The following is a 12,119-nucleotide window of genomic DNA, read 5'->3' as shown; positions in this document are numbered from 1 at the left end:
ACACACACACACACACACACACACACACATATATATGCTATATTAACCATGAGTCATTAAGACAAAAAGATAGAATCATGGCCATTAAAAAACAGCAGAAAATATTAATGAAAGTTAGTTCTACTGCTTTGATGATTAGAAAAATATTGGACTTCCCTGGAGTTACACATTGATATTTGACAATCTTTTTTCTTATAGTGTTATTAATTTTTCTTATCCCTAGTCATGTAAGTTTCTTACAAGAAAAGTTTAAGACTTTTTACCTGTGTGATTTATTAGACTGGTATCCTAATTAAAATTAGACAGTAGGGCCTAGTGTCATGGTACATGCTTGAAATATCAGCACTTGGGAGGATGAGGCAGGAGGATTGTTGTGAGTCTGAGGCCAGCCTGGGCTACATAGTGAATTCAAGGCCAGCCTGAGCTACATAGCAAGAACGTGTCTCAAAAAAAAAAAAAAATACACACTAGATGCCAACTAAATTATTCAACGCTGTAATATTTAAGTAAAAATATTAAATCATTGTATTCTGCTATTAAATTCAATTGAGATAAAGTGCATGTTACATAGCTTTAGGTTCTTGATTGAAAAGGATAAAAAGGGAAATTGCATGGGAATATTTGCTTTGCATATATCACTCTCTCTCTCTCTCTCTCTCTCTCTATATATAAATATATATATATATATATATAGAATGCTATCAGTATGAATTCTGTATTCAAAAGATAAACTAGTATGAACAGAAGAATTAAAGAAGGTATTCATGCTTCCTTGGGTACATGTGTGATACAGACAAAGAAGAAACATGAGGAGTAAAAGCAAGGCCCAAACTGGCCATCCAGTCACCTCCTGTTGTTCAAAGCACCCTGCTGAGGGCCCAATGTTTACACAAGGGGTCAAAATTCACTTTGACAAATGGAGGATGGGGGATGTGACCAAAGCTCTCACAAAGTTCACTATCATTCTTTCTGCCTGAATCTATTTTAGATCTTCCTAACCTTGGTGACATCTGTCCTGATGGGGTTTCCACAACTGCACATCCTTAGAAACACTTCATAGAACAACTCTGTGATTTTGCTTTATTCACAGAAATAATTTTTAGGTCTGTGAGAAAAGACTACAAGAGAGTTAGCAAAAACTACAAAAGACTTAATATTATTTTTTACCTAAGATACTGGCCTATCCCAGACACCTGTACTATTCCTTAGTCTGGTAGCTTAGGAATGAATATGATTTGAACTCAAGTAAGTTTGTAAACATATCAGTAATGGAAGACAAGGTAGACCTATATATCCACTTTCACTGATCCTAATGTGAATTACTGGAAGAAATTAGACCCCCAAAATGCCAGACAGGGAACTTTGAAGTTCTCATTAGTGTGTCCCTAATTCAAGTGGAGATAAAAGCCCAAATAAAATAATTATAGGCAGATGGGATGACTGGATCAGGCATCAGTGCCTTTAAAAAGGGCTAACTTGAACACAAAGACCCTCATTAAGTTGAACTTGATGTCCAGTGAAGGAATTACAACATGTAGAATTCCTTAAATAAAAATGTATAGACTTCCTAGATACCCCCCCTGCCGTTTGTTTTGGTTGGCTTCCACACCACTCTACATTGCAAAGGAAAGTTGTAGTGTGTGTATGTGTGTGTGTGTGTGTGTGTGTGTGTGTGTGTGTGTGTGTTGGGATTCTCTGTCATACAGTATTTTGATCTATGTATATAATTGTGTAATGTTCAAATCATGTTAAACATACTTATCTCCTCGAACATCTATCTTTTCTTCATGGGAAAAATTTGTCTATTTTCTCCTATCTTTTTGAAATATACAATCCAGAATTGTTTTATAGTTCCCCTATTATACAATACCGCATTGGAGCTTCTTAATCATACTAACTTAGTACCCATTGCTGTACCTCTCCCCCTCTCTCCTCTACCTATCCTCTGGTAACTCCCAATCCATGCCCAACCTGCAGGCAAATATCTCCACAAATATCTCTAATGTCATAACTTTCTTGAGTAACAACTCTCAGCCAATGACCTTCAAAAACAAACCCTAAATCTTTTTGTCTAACCCTATGGAGAGATTTTTTTTTTTTTTTTGTACAACGGATCAAACTTGGGTCCTTGCGCTTGAATAACAGGTGGTGAAACCACTGAGCTAAATCCCTAGCCCTCTTTTTGTCTAACTCTGAATCTTTCCTCAAGTGGTTCACAATCTCACTCTATGTATACCCCCATCCTTGTCTCTTGTATGCCCTCTTGATTGTATGACATACCTCAGCCATACTGATAACCTGTAGTTCTGCCAAATATGCCACAAACTTTTCAATCTGTGAACATATTCTCACTTCTTTGTGGAATGTTCTTTACCACTCAACCCAAACTTCCTACCTTTCCTTAATCTAGTAAATTTATATTCTTCAGATTTCAGTTTGAATATCTTTTCCTCCATTTATTGCAGAAACAATACATGTAGTACGTATGCTATGAGGAGGGGGGCTGGAGTCTTTAAGGTTCTTCTATGCTTTGAATTCTCCTAAATATCATCCATCATGGATTTAATCTTTAATTTTCCCCATGTCATGGACAAGATTAGATTCTGATAGTACTTAACATCCATAAGAGCTGAAATGCTACAGTTATGTTGTCAACTTTTGCCACAGTCTTGGTACAATATCTTCATGAAAGGCCAAGGAATCCAATTTCCAAACTTGGTTAAACTTTTGTCACTTATTTTTGCAGGACATTTTTCATGATATTCAAGTTTGGGTAGCAATCCTACAAAACATGTTACGGCTTCTTGTATCTGGATGTTCTTCCAAAGCTTCATATGGACATGGATGAGGCTTTTTGGAGGTGGTTGGATCTAGGATGTGTGACACTGGATCAAGAAGGTGATGTTGAGATTAATTCATGCTGTTATGCTAGGATTAAAGCTTCCCCCCACCTGGTGTGAGTGCCACCTGTCCTAAGTGTGGGTCATCTGGGTAAGACAAAAGGGACAAAAAGAGGGTCTTTGGTGGCTCCTGCCTTTGCTTGTTGCTTGCTGCTTACTGTTTTCTGCCTGCCATGAACTGTTTCTCCTCTGTGATGCCCCTTTGCTATGCCACCCTGCCTTGGATCCAGCTAGTGATGTATTGAAACCACTACAAACTGTGAGCTGAAATAAACCTTTCCTCCTTTAACTTTGGGTGTTGGGTATTTTGTTTCAGCAATGAGAAAAGTAACTAAGACAATACATATGCATTAGAAGCTAGAAATAAGACAACTGATTCAGAGTTGTTTTGGGGAAAAGATATCCATTACCTGTGCTGAATAAAAAACTTTGAATCTCTGCTATAGCACTCATATTCAAAGCTGTCAATGTTGCCACTGAAGACAGTAACTCATAATCTCTCCTCATACTATAAAGAGGAAGAAGTGGAGACAGTAAGAACCGGTGACAGGACAGGGTAAGGCTTGAAGCAGAAAGTATGGCAGATCACATGACTACTACCTGTTCTCTAAACTGATCTGAAAGAGGTACCATGTCTAACCTAATAAAGGAACTCATGGGAAAGATACCATCCAGAATCAGAGAGACTTTCTGAGGAGCACAAGTGTTGGGCTTATTTCCTATGGGGGTTCTATTGGCAGAATCTCCATCTACAGCACTCCTCACTAAAATGTGCAACCACTTCAGTTTGGAAAAGTAAATTCTATACATTTGTGATTTTGTACCAATATGTCCAGTGGGTATAGGTTCATAGTTTTCACAGTCTATGTTTTTTATTCCTAGTGTTACCAGATAGCTTCTCATCTATCTGGTAGTTAGTGAGAAAGTACTCACTAACTAAACATTATTGGCTGCTGGATTGCTTGACTATCCCTTTGGGTTAGATTCCAGGTTCTTCTCATCTGATGCAAAGAACTGAACAAAATGAGCCAAGAGCAGTGGCAAAGTTTATTTGAAAAGGTAGAAATGAAGAGTGAGGGAGAAACTGGCTCTGCAGAGCAAGTTTGGCCAAGTAAAAGGAGAAAAACATAAAATAAAAGGACACCCTGGAGAAAGCAGGGTGGGCTACCATGAAAAAACCATGATAGCAAGCTCTTTTTGGTATCTGTGCCCTTTATCATGTCCAAATATCAAAGAAACCCATGAGAATTTCTACATAGAGGCCCTGAGAGGTGGTGCTAGGATCCCAGTCCTCAGGCTGACGTCAGGTCTAGGCCATACTTTTAAAAACCTGCAGGAATTCTCCCAAGTAGCCTGTGTGCAGATCTTCTGCATATGTGTCTGGGATCTTGTCATTAACAGCTCACAGCTACTTCCCCAGCAAGCTGTGCCACACCCTAATCTCCTATCTCGTTATGGCCAAAGCTTATTTACACATGGGTGTTTTTTGGAGTTCTGCATATTTCTTTTCTTTTTTTTTTTTGCCAATAAATAATATGTAGTTTTTTTGTCCTTTCCCATTGCTCAGGATCCCTCCTGGACTGCCCTCCTAGTCTCTCTTTAGCTTATTTCCCTGAAAATATCTTTATTTTGTCATAGTTACTTTTCTCATTGCTGAGACAAAATACCCAACATCCAAAGTTAAAGAAGGAAAGGTTTATTTCAACTCACAGTTTGTAGGGTCTTCAGCCCATAGTTGGCTGGCTCCAAGACAGTGTGCATGGCAGAGGCGCATCACAGAGGAGAAAGTCCACAGCAAGCAGGCAGGCAAGCAAACATTAGCTCTATTTATTTCCCTTATATTTTATGCAGGCATCTCACCCTAGGGAAGATGTTCACACCCTAATCCAAGCCAGAACTATGGCAAATCAATCAGTGGGCTGATTTAGTCATCACACACTTTGATCCCAGCACCACACACTCTAGATCCAGCCACCTTTGGAAAGCTCCTCTATTACTGCAAGAGACTTTGGGGAGACATCTTGACATAAGCCATAGGACATCTTTAACAACTCTGCATTAAGTTCTGAACCTCCTCCCCACAGGGGTACCTGGACTCCATCTGGAAAGGACTGTATTAGTAACTGGCCAGGGGGCTCCTGGTCTTACTGCATCGCAAAACAAGATTACTTGCTGTGAGACAGCACGAAGCAAAAGCAGAATGTGCATCATAAATAAAAAAGTACAACTATCAGGAAACTTGCTATGTCAGTGTAAATGAGGAGCATCCAATGAGAATAAATTTGTATGGATCGCATTCAGTTATTTCAGAATGTCTATGAAATGAATTTATTTTTCATATTATGGTATGTCTTTGCAGTTGATGTGTCCTCAGTGGGCAGAAGAACTGTTTACATAAACATTTCTCTGCAATCATGTAGAAATGAGAATCATAAAATGATATGTCCTGCATTCCATTCTACTGTCTCACAGTAATCAGCAGTAGAAATATTTTCTTTGCACTTCCAAAACATCAACTGATTTGCCAGTATGACTAGAATAATCTAAAATAAAGGTAGAAATAAATATTCCAATTCTTTTCACAATAGAAGTGGTTACATCTAATACATTTTCATGGGCTCCTAGTTTTATATTACATGTATATTCAGTAACAATAAATATCATTCATCTACTAGTTATTATAAGATTACTTTGAAAAATGGAGAAGTATGAGACATGATTTCTACTTCAACACTGAATTTCTGATTAAATAAACTGTAAAGTAAGTTCTAAAGAGAATAAAGAAAATATATATGTGTAAGATTAATGCTAAATGATAGTCAAAGACTAAATATCTATGGACATGTCTGGAATTATATCCAGAAGAAAAGAATTTGAAATTCATTCCTCTAAAATTAAACAAAATAAGTGACTCTTGTTTCTTCCATTTTGTGAGTATTTGTTGAGTGCTTAGCATCCATAGCATAAATAGTAAAAAAAGAGATATATAAGAGCTAAGTTAGAAATAAACAGGTAGAACAGGGCAAGGTCTTCTCTGGGTGAGGGACTTAGGGAAGTCTCCCAGGAATGACTGGTGGAGCTCCGGGAGAGGCAGGAAAGAGAAAGAAAAGGACCCGTGTTTGGAGACTAGAACGAAGCTTCCTCAATGCCAAGCTGCTTTTTGTTCCTAACATACACCTTGTTTTTTAATCTCGCTACTTAAAAGTGGGCTGGGGATTTAGCTCAGTGGTTCTGCCACCTCCCTCGCAAGCCCAAGGACCCGAGTTCAATCCCTGGTACCAAAAACAAACAAACAAACAAACAACTAACTAAACACTGCTTAAAATAAACATTCCTCTCATTTTATGTAACTTTAATTCCTCCTTTTATTCTAAGCTCTGTACACTTCCCTCCAGGGAGACTCTCCAGTTCTTGCAGGCTGAGTTTCAGTGCAGTTCCTTTCTCCCGGTGACCAGCTCTGCAATCCCTTCCTCCTTATCAGTCTGCTCTGGAGGGCTGAGAGTGACTTGAGAGCAGGATATGTACCTTGAGTGGACTCCTCTCCAGAAGCCCAGCAGAGCTCAATAACTATGACAGACATTTCAGTTGCTTTTTAATATCCAATTTTTAATTCATTCAAAAATTACTTATTCAGCATTCACTATATGCTAAACATTCTCTTTCTTCTTACTGAATTTTTTGTTCTGAGCATTAAGTTTATATTGAAATTTTTCATTTTAAATAAACAGAAATACTGAACTAAATCTCTCAGTTGCTCTTACAGCTAGATGATATGATTGTGACAATTTCATAAGGAGCAGAAAACTGCTGGGTACTACAGGAAAGTTTTGCTTTTCCTTTCCTGATTCACTACGTACCCCTTCTTTGTGATGTCTTATTTTATCCTAGAAAATACACATACATGAGGCTGAGTTGTATCAGTGAGAGTCATACAATCAAGATAGGAGGAGAGATGTAGAAGTCTGAGTCTGATTACTTTCTGGATTCAATGTAGAAGCCCCAGTCTTTTCACATGAGAAAAATAAAATCCCATCTAATAATTACAGTTGAGTTTTTGTTACAGTTAGTTGAATGCATTCTTACTTGATGAAATCTCCGAAAGCATGGCACTGAAAGTGTATCTCAGTGGTAGAGCACATGCTTAGTATGTGCGAAATCCTGGGTTCAATCTTCAGGACCAAAACATAAAGGCATGGAGAAGACAGCCTGCTTACTGACTACTTATACCCTGGGTCTACAGCTTACTACCCACGTATGTTTGGCAAGATATTTAGTTCCTTTAAACTTCAGTTTTCTTGTCTATAAAATTTGGACAATAATAACAGCTGCTTCATAATATAGTTGTAAGAACTCAGTGAGATGCTATAAGCTGAGTGTTGAGCATAATATCTGGCAAATAATAAATATTTAATAAAGGCTATTCTTATTTTTATTATTGTTATTATTGTTCTTGCTTGCTAAAGAAATGAATGAGTCAGAAAATTTCTCTCCAGACTCTAAGGAAGTTATCACATTTGGGAAAAAAATTAAAGAAATATGTGAGACACCAAATCAATAGATGCTTAAATTATTGTTTTATTTTCCAGTGCTGTCATTTAGATAGTAAACTTTTGTATCAGAGAAGTGCTAGGTGTTTACAAAAATACTGCAAAGATAGAGTTCCCATAAACCCAACTCAGTTTTTCCTATTATTAAATTTTATGGTATATCTGCCTCCTGCAATGAACCAATATGGTAAATTATTACATAAGGTTCATACTGCATTTACATTTCTGTTATTTTTATCCAATGCTCTTTTTCTGTTTCAGAATAACACATTGTGCTTAGTCATCATTTCACCTTAGTTTCATTTTGGTTATGAGTTTCTCAGACTTTCTTTGTTTTTGGTGACCTCGAAAGTTTTGAGAACTAGTCACGTATTTTGTATAATGTCTCTCAGTTGGGATTTTTGTGATTTGTTTCCTCGTGATTAGACTGTGGCAGTCTGTTTTTTCAGAGGAACACCACAGAGGTAAAGCCTCACTTTCATTACATCCTATCAAGAGCTCATACCATCAACATGACTCCCCACTGGTGAAGTTAGCTGTGGTCACACAATTGAGATAGTATCTGTCAGGATTCTCCACCGCAAAGGTTACTTGTTCCCCCTCTTCCATCCTAGGCTCTCTGGAAGGAAGTTACTATGTACAGCCCACATTTAAGGAATAAGAAGTTTTGCTCTACAAGTTGTGAGTTTTAGAAAGAGGTGGGCAACTTGAGTTTATTGTATTTATGACTTTTATGATTATAATCACCAAAGTTTGAGTTTTCCTTCATGAAGACTAAAAGTGTAGAAATAAGAAGGAAATTACGTAGATATTTACTAAATATAATCCCAACTACTTGAGCAACTGAGGCAGTAGTAACTGGAAATTACTAGTTGGATCAACAAAGAATTTCAGAGGAAAAAATGATCTATAATGTTTTCTTTTTAAGAGTTCTAAAGATGACCTCATAAATACAGTCAGAGACAGCCATTGTATTTGAACCATATGCATCATTTTACCAAATAATGTCTAGGGCAGCAAAGTCTTTGAGTTAGGACTTTGGGCTCTGCCATTAGAAACGTTCAAATCCTTGGCCCCCACACTGCAAATCAGTCTGATCTCTGATGAATGGCAGCACTTACCGCTTGGAAAGGTCTTGAGGATGAATATTCAAGCACATAAAAAGCCCCTCATTCACTGCCCATCACTAAGATTGTTTTCATCATTTTTGCATGTTACAACATTTTTTACTCTTCATTTCAAAAAATGTAAAATGTCCAAAAGGAGGGATGATATCTGAAACATGCTATTTATTGATTTAATTATTTGTTTATTTATCTGTTTATTGCATGACCGGGTGATTCAGCCCAAGTTCTTCGTACTGTGCTATATTCCCAGCCCTTTAAAAATGTTTTTGTTTGTCTTAATTTTGAGACAGGGACTTGCAAAGTCACTAAGTCACCCAAGCTGTGCTCAAAGTTTTGACCCTTCTGCCACAGCCTCCCAGAGTACAGGTTCTACAGGGAGCAATTTTGACAATTACTTAAAAATTAAACAGTATTTTTAAAGAGTGACAAACATTTTAAAAGCATGTATTACTTTTATGTTTTGTTTTCTCTATGGGAAGATTGCACTTTAAGTACAATCAGAGTTGGCATAATTTGTGTTGGAACTCTTCCTTTTATAATTTGTTTTCGTGTTCAGCTTTTCCTTACCTTTATGCATGGCTTTCCCATTAGATGACTGGTGATTAACATCTTTGAATGTGAGACAGTAGGTTCATTCTTTGGTGCAGTCTCTTCGTGTCAAACTTGTCTCTTTGTCATTTTCTTCTTTTATGCCTGAAAGAGTCTAAATTTGATTGTCTGAATGCTACTCCCAAATAGTGGACACAGTATGGATACCGTACTCAGCTTCTGACATTAGCAGCAGTATAAAAACAGAACAAGCTAAAGGTTTCTTTCGTCTAAAGGCAACATTCTTACATAGTCAGATAGATGCTGAAATATTTACCAACCTCTCTCACTGACAAATTCTACTTCAGGTTCAGCCTCATTACAAGTCATGAAAAGTCATAACTTTCTGGGCTAAGATTAGGTTTCGGAGGCATCATAAAAAATTCTACCACCAGATGCTAAAGAAAAATAGGTCATTGTTTGTGATCGAGGACTAGTTGGAAGACCAAGGTGGAATATTTGACAGGAATTAATGTTTTTTCCAAGAACACCGTAGCCAGTTGGATGTGGGGCTGACTCATCAGTGGGATCAAAACACAGGCATTTTAATATTAAAGGCCTCCTTCCCAGGCCCTACTCCACAAAGGCTTTTTATGGATGTAGAGTGGGCCAAAGGAGAGCATTTACTGTTTCATGAGTAGGCTACAGTTGTTTCAGGGATTATCAAATGAAGACGGAAGCTTTCAAAATATATTATTAATTGTACACTACTTTCTACCTGCTATCATTTCAATTTGACCTTTTTCTGTCTGCCAACAGATGCTAAGATTCATTAATATTGTAGAGGCCTTTAAATTAGACTTTAAACTTAACTTCATTTGAAAAAAATCTACAAAAGAATTTATTCACTCATTTTGTAAGCCAAATGTGGCTCTATCTAAGTTATTGTCACTGACATAATTAAAGGCATACAAAAATCTAAAACTCTAGAAGCTATTATCGGTATATAGAAAGTTTCAAAAAAATAAAATAAGAAAGAAAGAAATTTTGAGTATCCACTATTCTTACATGACGAGGAGGAAATATTTTAGGTTATGTTTCTCACCTCCCCATACAAATCTAGCATTTGTAAATTCTTTCCATCATCAAAACACAGTTCATATTACCACACAGACACAACATACCAAAACATAAATACAGATACATACTTACACACCTGCAATTCTTTTTTTCAAACTCAGGACCTTGCACTTGCAAGGCAGGTGCCAGCACCACTGAGCTAAATCCCTGGCCCCGCACCTGCAATTCTTAAGAGAAAGCTCATCACATTCCATTTGTGCAGTAAGAACGTGAGGTAGTTTCAGATTATATTGGAAACATGTAAACCTTCCTTTAAAATATGGAGGCTCCATGGAAAATCTTCTTTGAACAAATGAGTGAGAAGTCCTGAAAATCTCCTGCAATATTTATGAAAAGCCTTTCTTAGAAACAACCATGCATGCAGACCACAGGGGGCACAAATGATAGGAGATGTAGAATAACAGTGGAAGCCACACCAACCCAAAAGTGAACAAAGGAATATGGACCAAGTCAGGGATAGTTATTCCTCTGATTAGTTCTAGCTAAGAGTCTCACCAATTTCTTTTTGAGATGTTATTGGGAGTTAAGACAGGATGTCAACTGCGTGTGTTTTATGAATTATTATGTGGGCTATGTAATGGAAGGAATCAGTGAAGTTTATACAGGTAGAGAGATATAGAGCCGACTCCAACTAATTATTTCCATCAAGATTCTAGTTGTTGAAAAATATCTGTGACTATTTACATGAACAATGTGTTAGATTACCTACATCTCGTTGTAAAAAGGATGTTACTCACCCACCTTCACAGCCACAAAGATAATTGAGTTTAACTGAGTAATTTAATTTAAATGGCAACAACACTAAGTGTTATATTTTATTTCCTATAGACCACAGGAGGTCAAATGAGGAAGTGAAATCGAATTTGTGTCATCAGCATATCTTCTGACTGTGATTTTTACAGCCTTTCATGGGTATTCCAGAAAGGGAGTAAAGTGCATTCTCTCCACTTGCCACAGTCAATGCCTATAAACCCAGATGAGTTTCTTCACTCCAGCAGAGCAGACAGGAGGGGGCATTGCAGTTCCGTAGAACACACTGTAGGGTTTTTTCCCCCTTCATTTAGATATACTAAATTACCACCAATTATAAATTTGAGAGGGTCTGTGTTTCAACTCCAGCCATAAAACAAAACAAAACAAAAATGTGTATGTTACAGAATGAGTTTAGTGAAAGCAGAGTCATTTCAAGCTATAGTGAATACCTTTTCTTAGTGGATTTGCGATTACCACCAAAACCTTCAGCAATTTAAATCTGATTTCTATGTATTTGGTTCCTGTGCATCTCCCCCACGAGGCAACTTTCACTGAAAGGTAAAAACAAAGTCTCTACTTGAAGCAATCTGAAAGCATAATAAATTGTTTTTACTCTTCTCAGATATTACTCACCGCAGTGAGAGTCACAGGCAAAGGGAACAAGAATGAAATATCCGGGGACAGGTAGTTTCAGTGACATGATTCCAGCAATGAACATGACAGAGATCTCATGGCAAGTCCTATTACTGTTGATACACTTTCTGTCCAATAAGAAGTTTGGAAAGTCAATGTACACACATAACCTACTTGCTCCAAAACTCAGTTGAAGGTTCCCCAATCTCTTTCTGACCCTCAGTTTAGAAGTTTAATCAAATGTATCAGAACAGACAGCCGCGGTTCTCTTTTCATTTTGAGAACAATGAGCCCAAGACTCTGTGAGCTTCTCCAATAGACCAGACACCTCCTCTATCAACAGATAGCCCTTCCGGCTGCTTTTAACAATTTGAAATTGATTGGGCCCACAGCCTTTGAGGGCTGAGAGCCTCTCTTCACATATTGAGAGGTGCACAACTTGAAATGCCTCATCCTATTTCATTTCGGTGTTTCACACAGCTCTTCATTTA

General features: G+C 37.4%; 1 non-coding gene across 1 annotated transcript; it reads left to right on the top strand.

The window, feature by feature from the left end:
• The first annotated feature begins 1,002 nt into the window (after nucleotides 1–1,002).
• Nucleotides 1,003–1,131, top strand: LOC117286199. The gene has a single exon (XR_004517345.1). It is a non-coding gene; the product is annotated as a small nucleolar RNA SNORA18 (small nucleolar RNA).
• The last annotated feature ends 10,988 nt before the right edge of the window (nucleotides 1,132–12,119 follow it).

Source organism: Fukomys damarensis, unplaced genomic scaffold (genome assembly GCF_012274545.1).
Source record: "Fukomys damarensis isolate Sample0158 unplaced genomic scaffold, DMR_v1.0_HiC HiC_scaffold_15, whole genome shotgun sequence".
Lineage (NCBI taxonomy): Eukaryota > Metazoa > Chordata > Mammalia > Rodentia > Bathyergidae > Fukomys > Fukomys damarensis.
The sequence above is the reverse complement of the archived record's forward strand: the minus strand, read 5'-3'. Positions and strand labels throughout refer to the sequence as shown.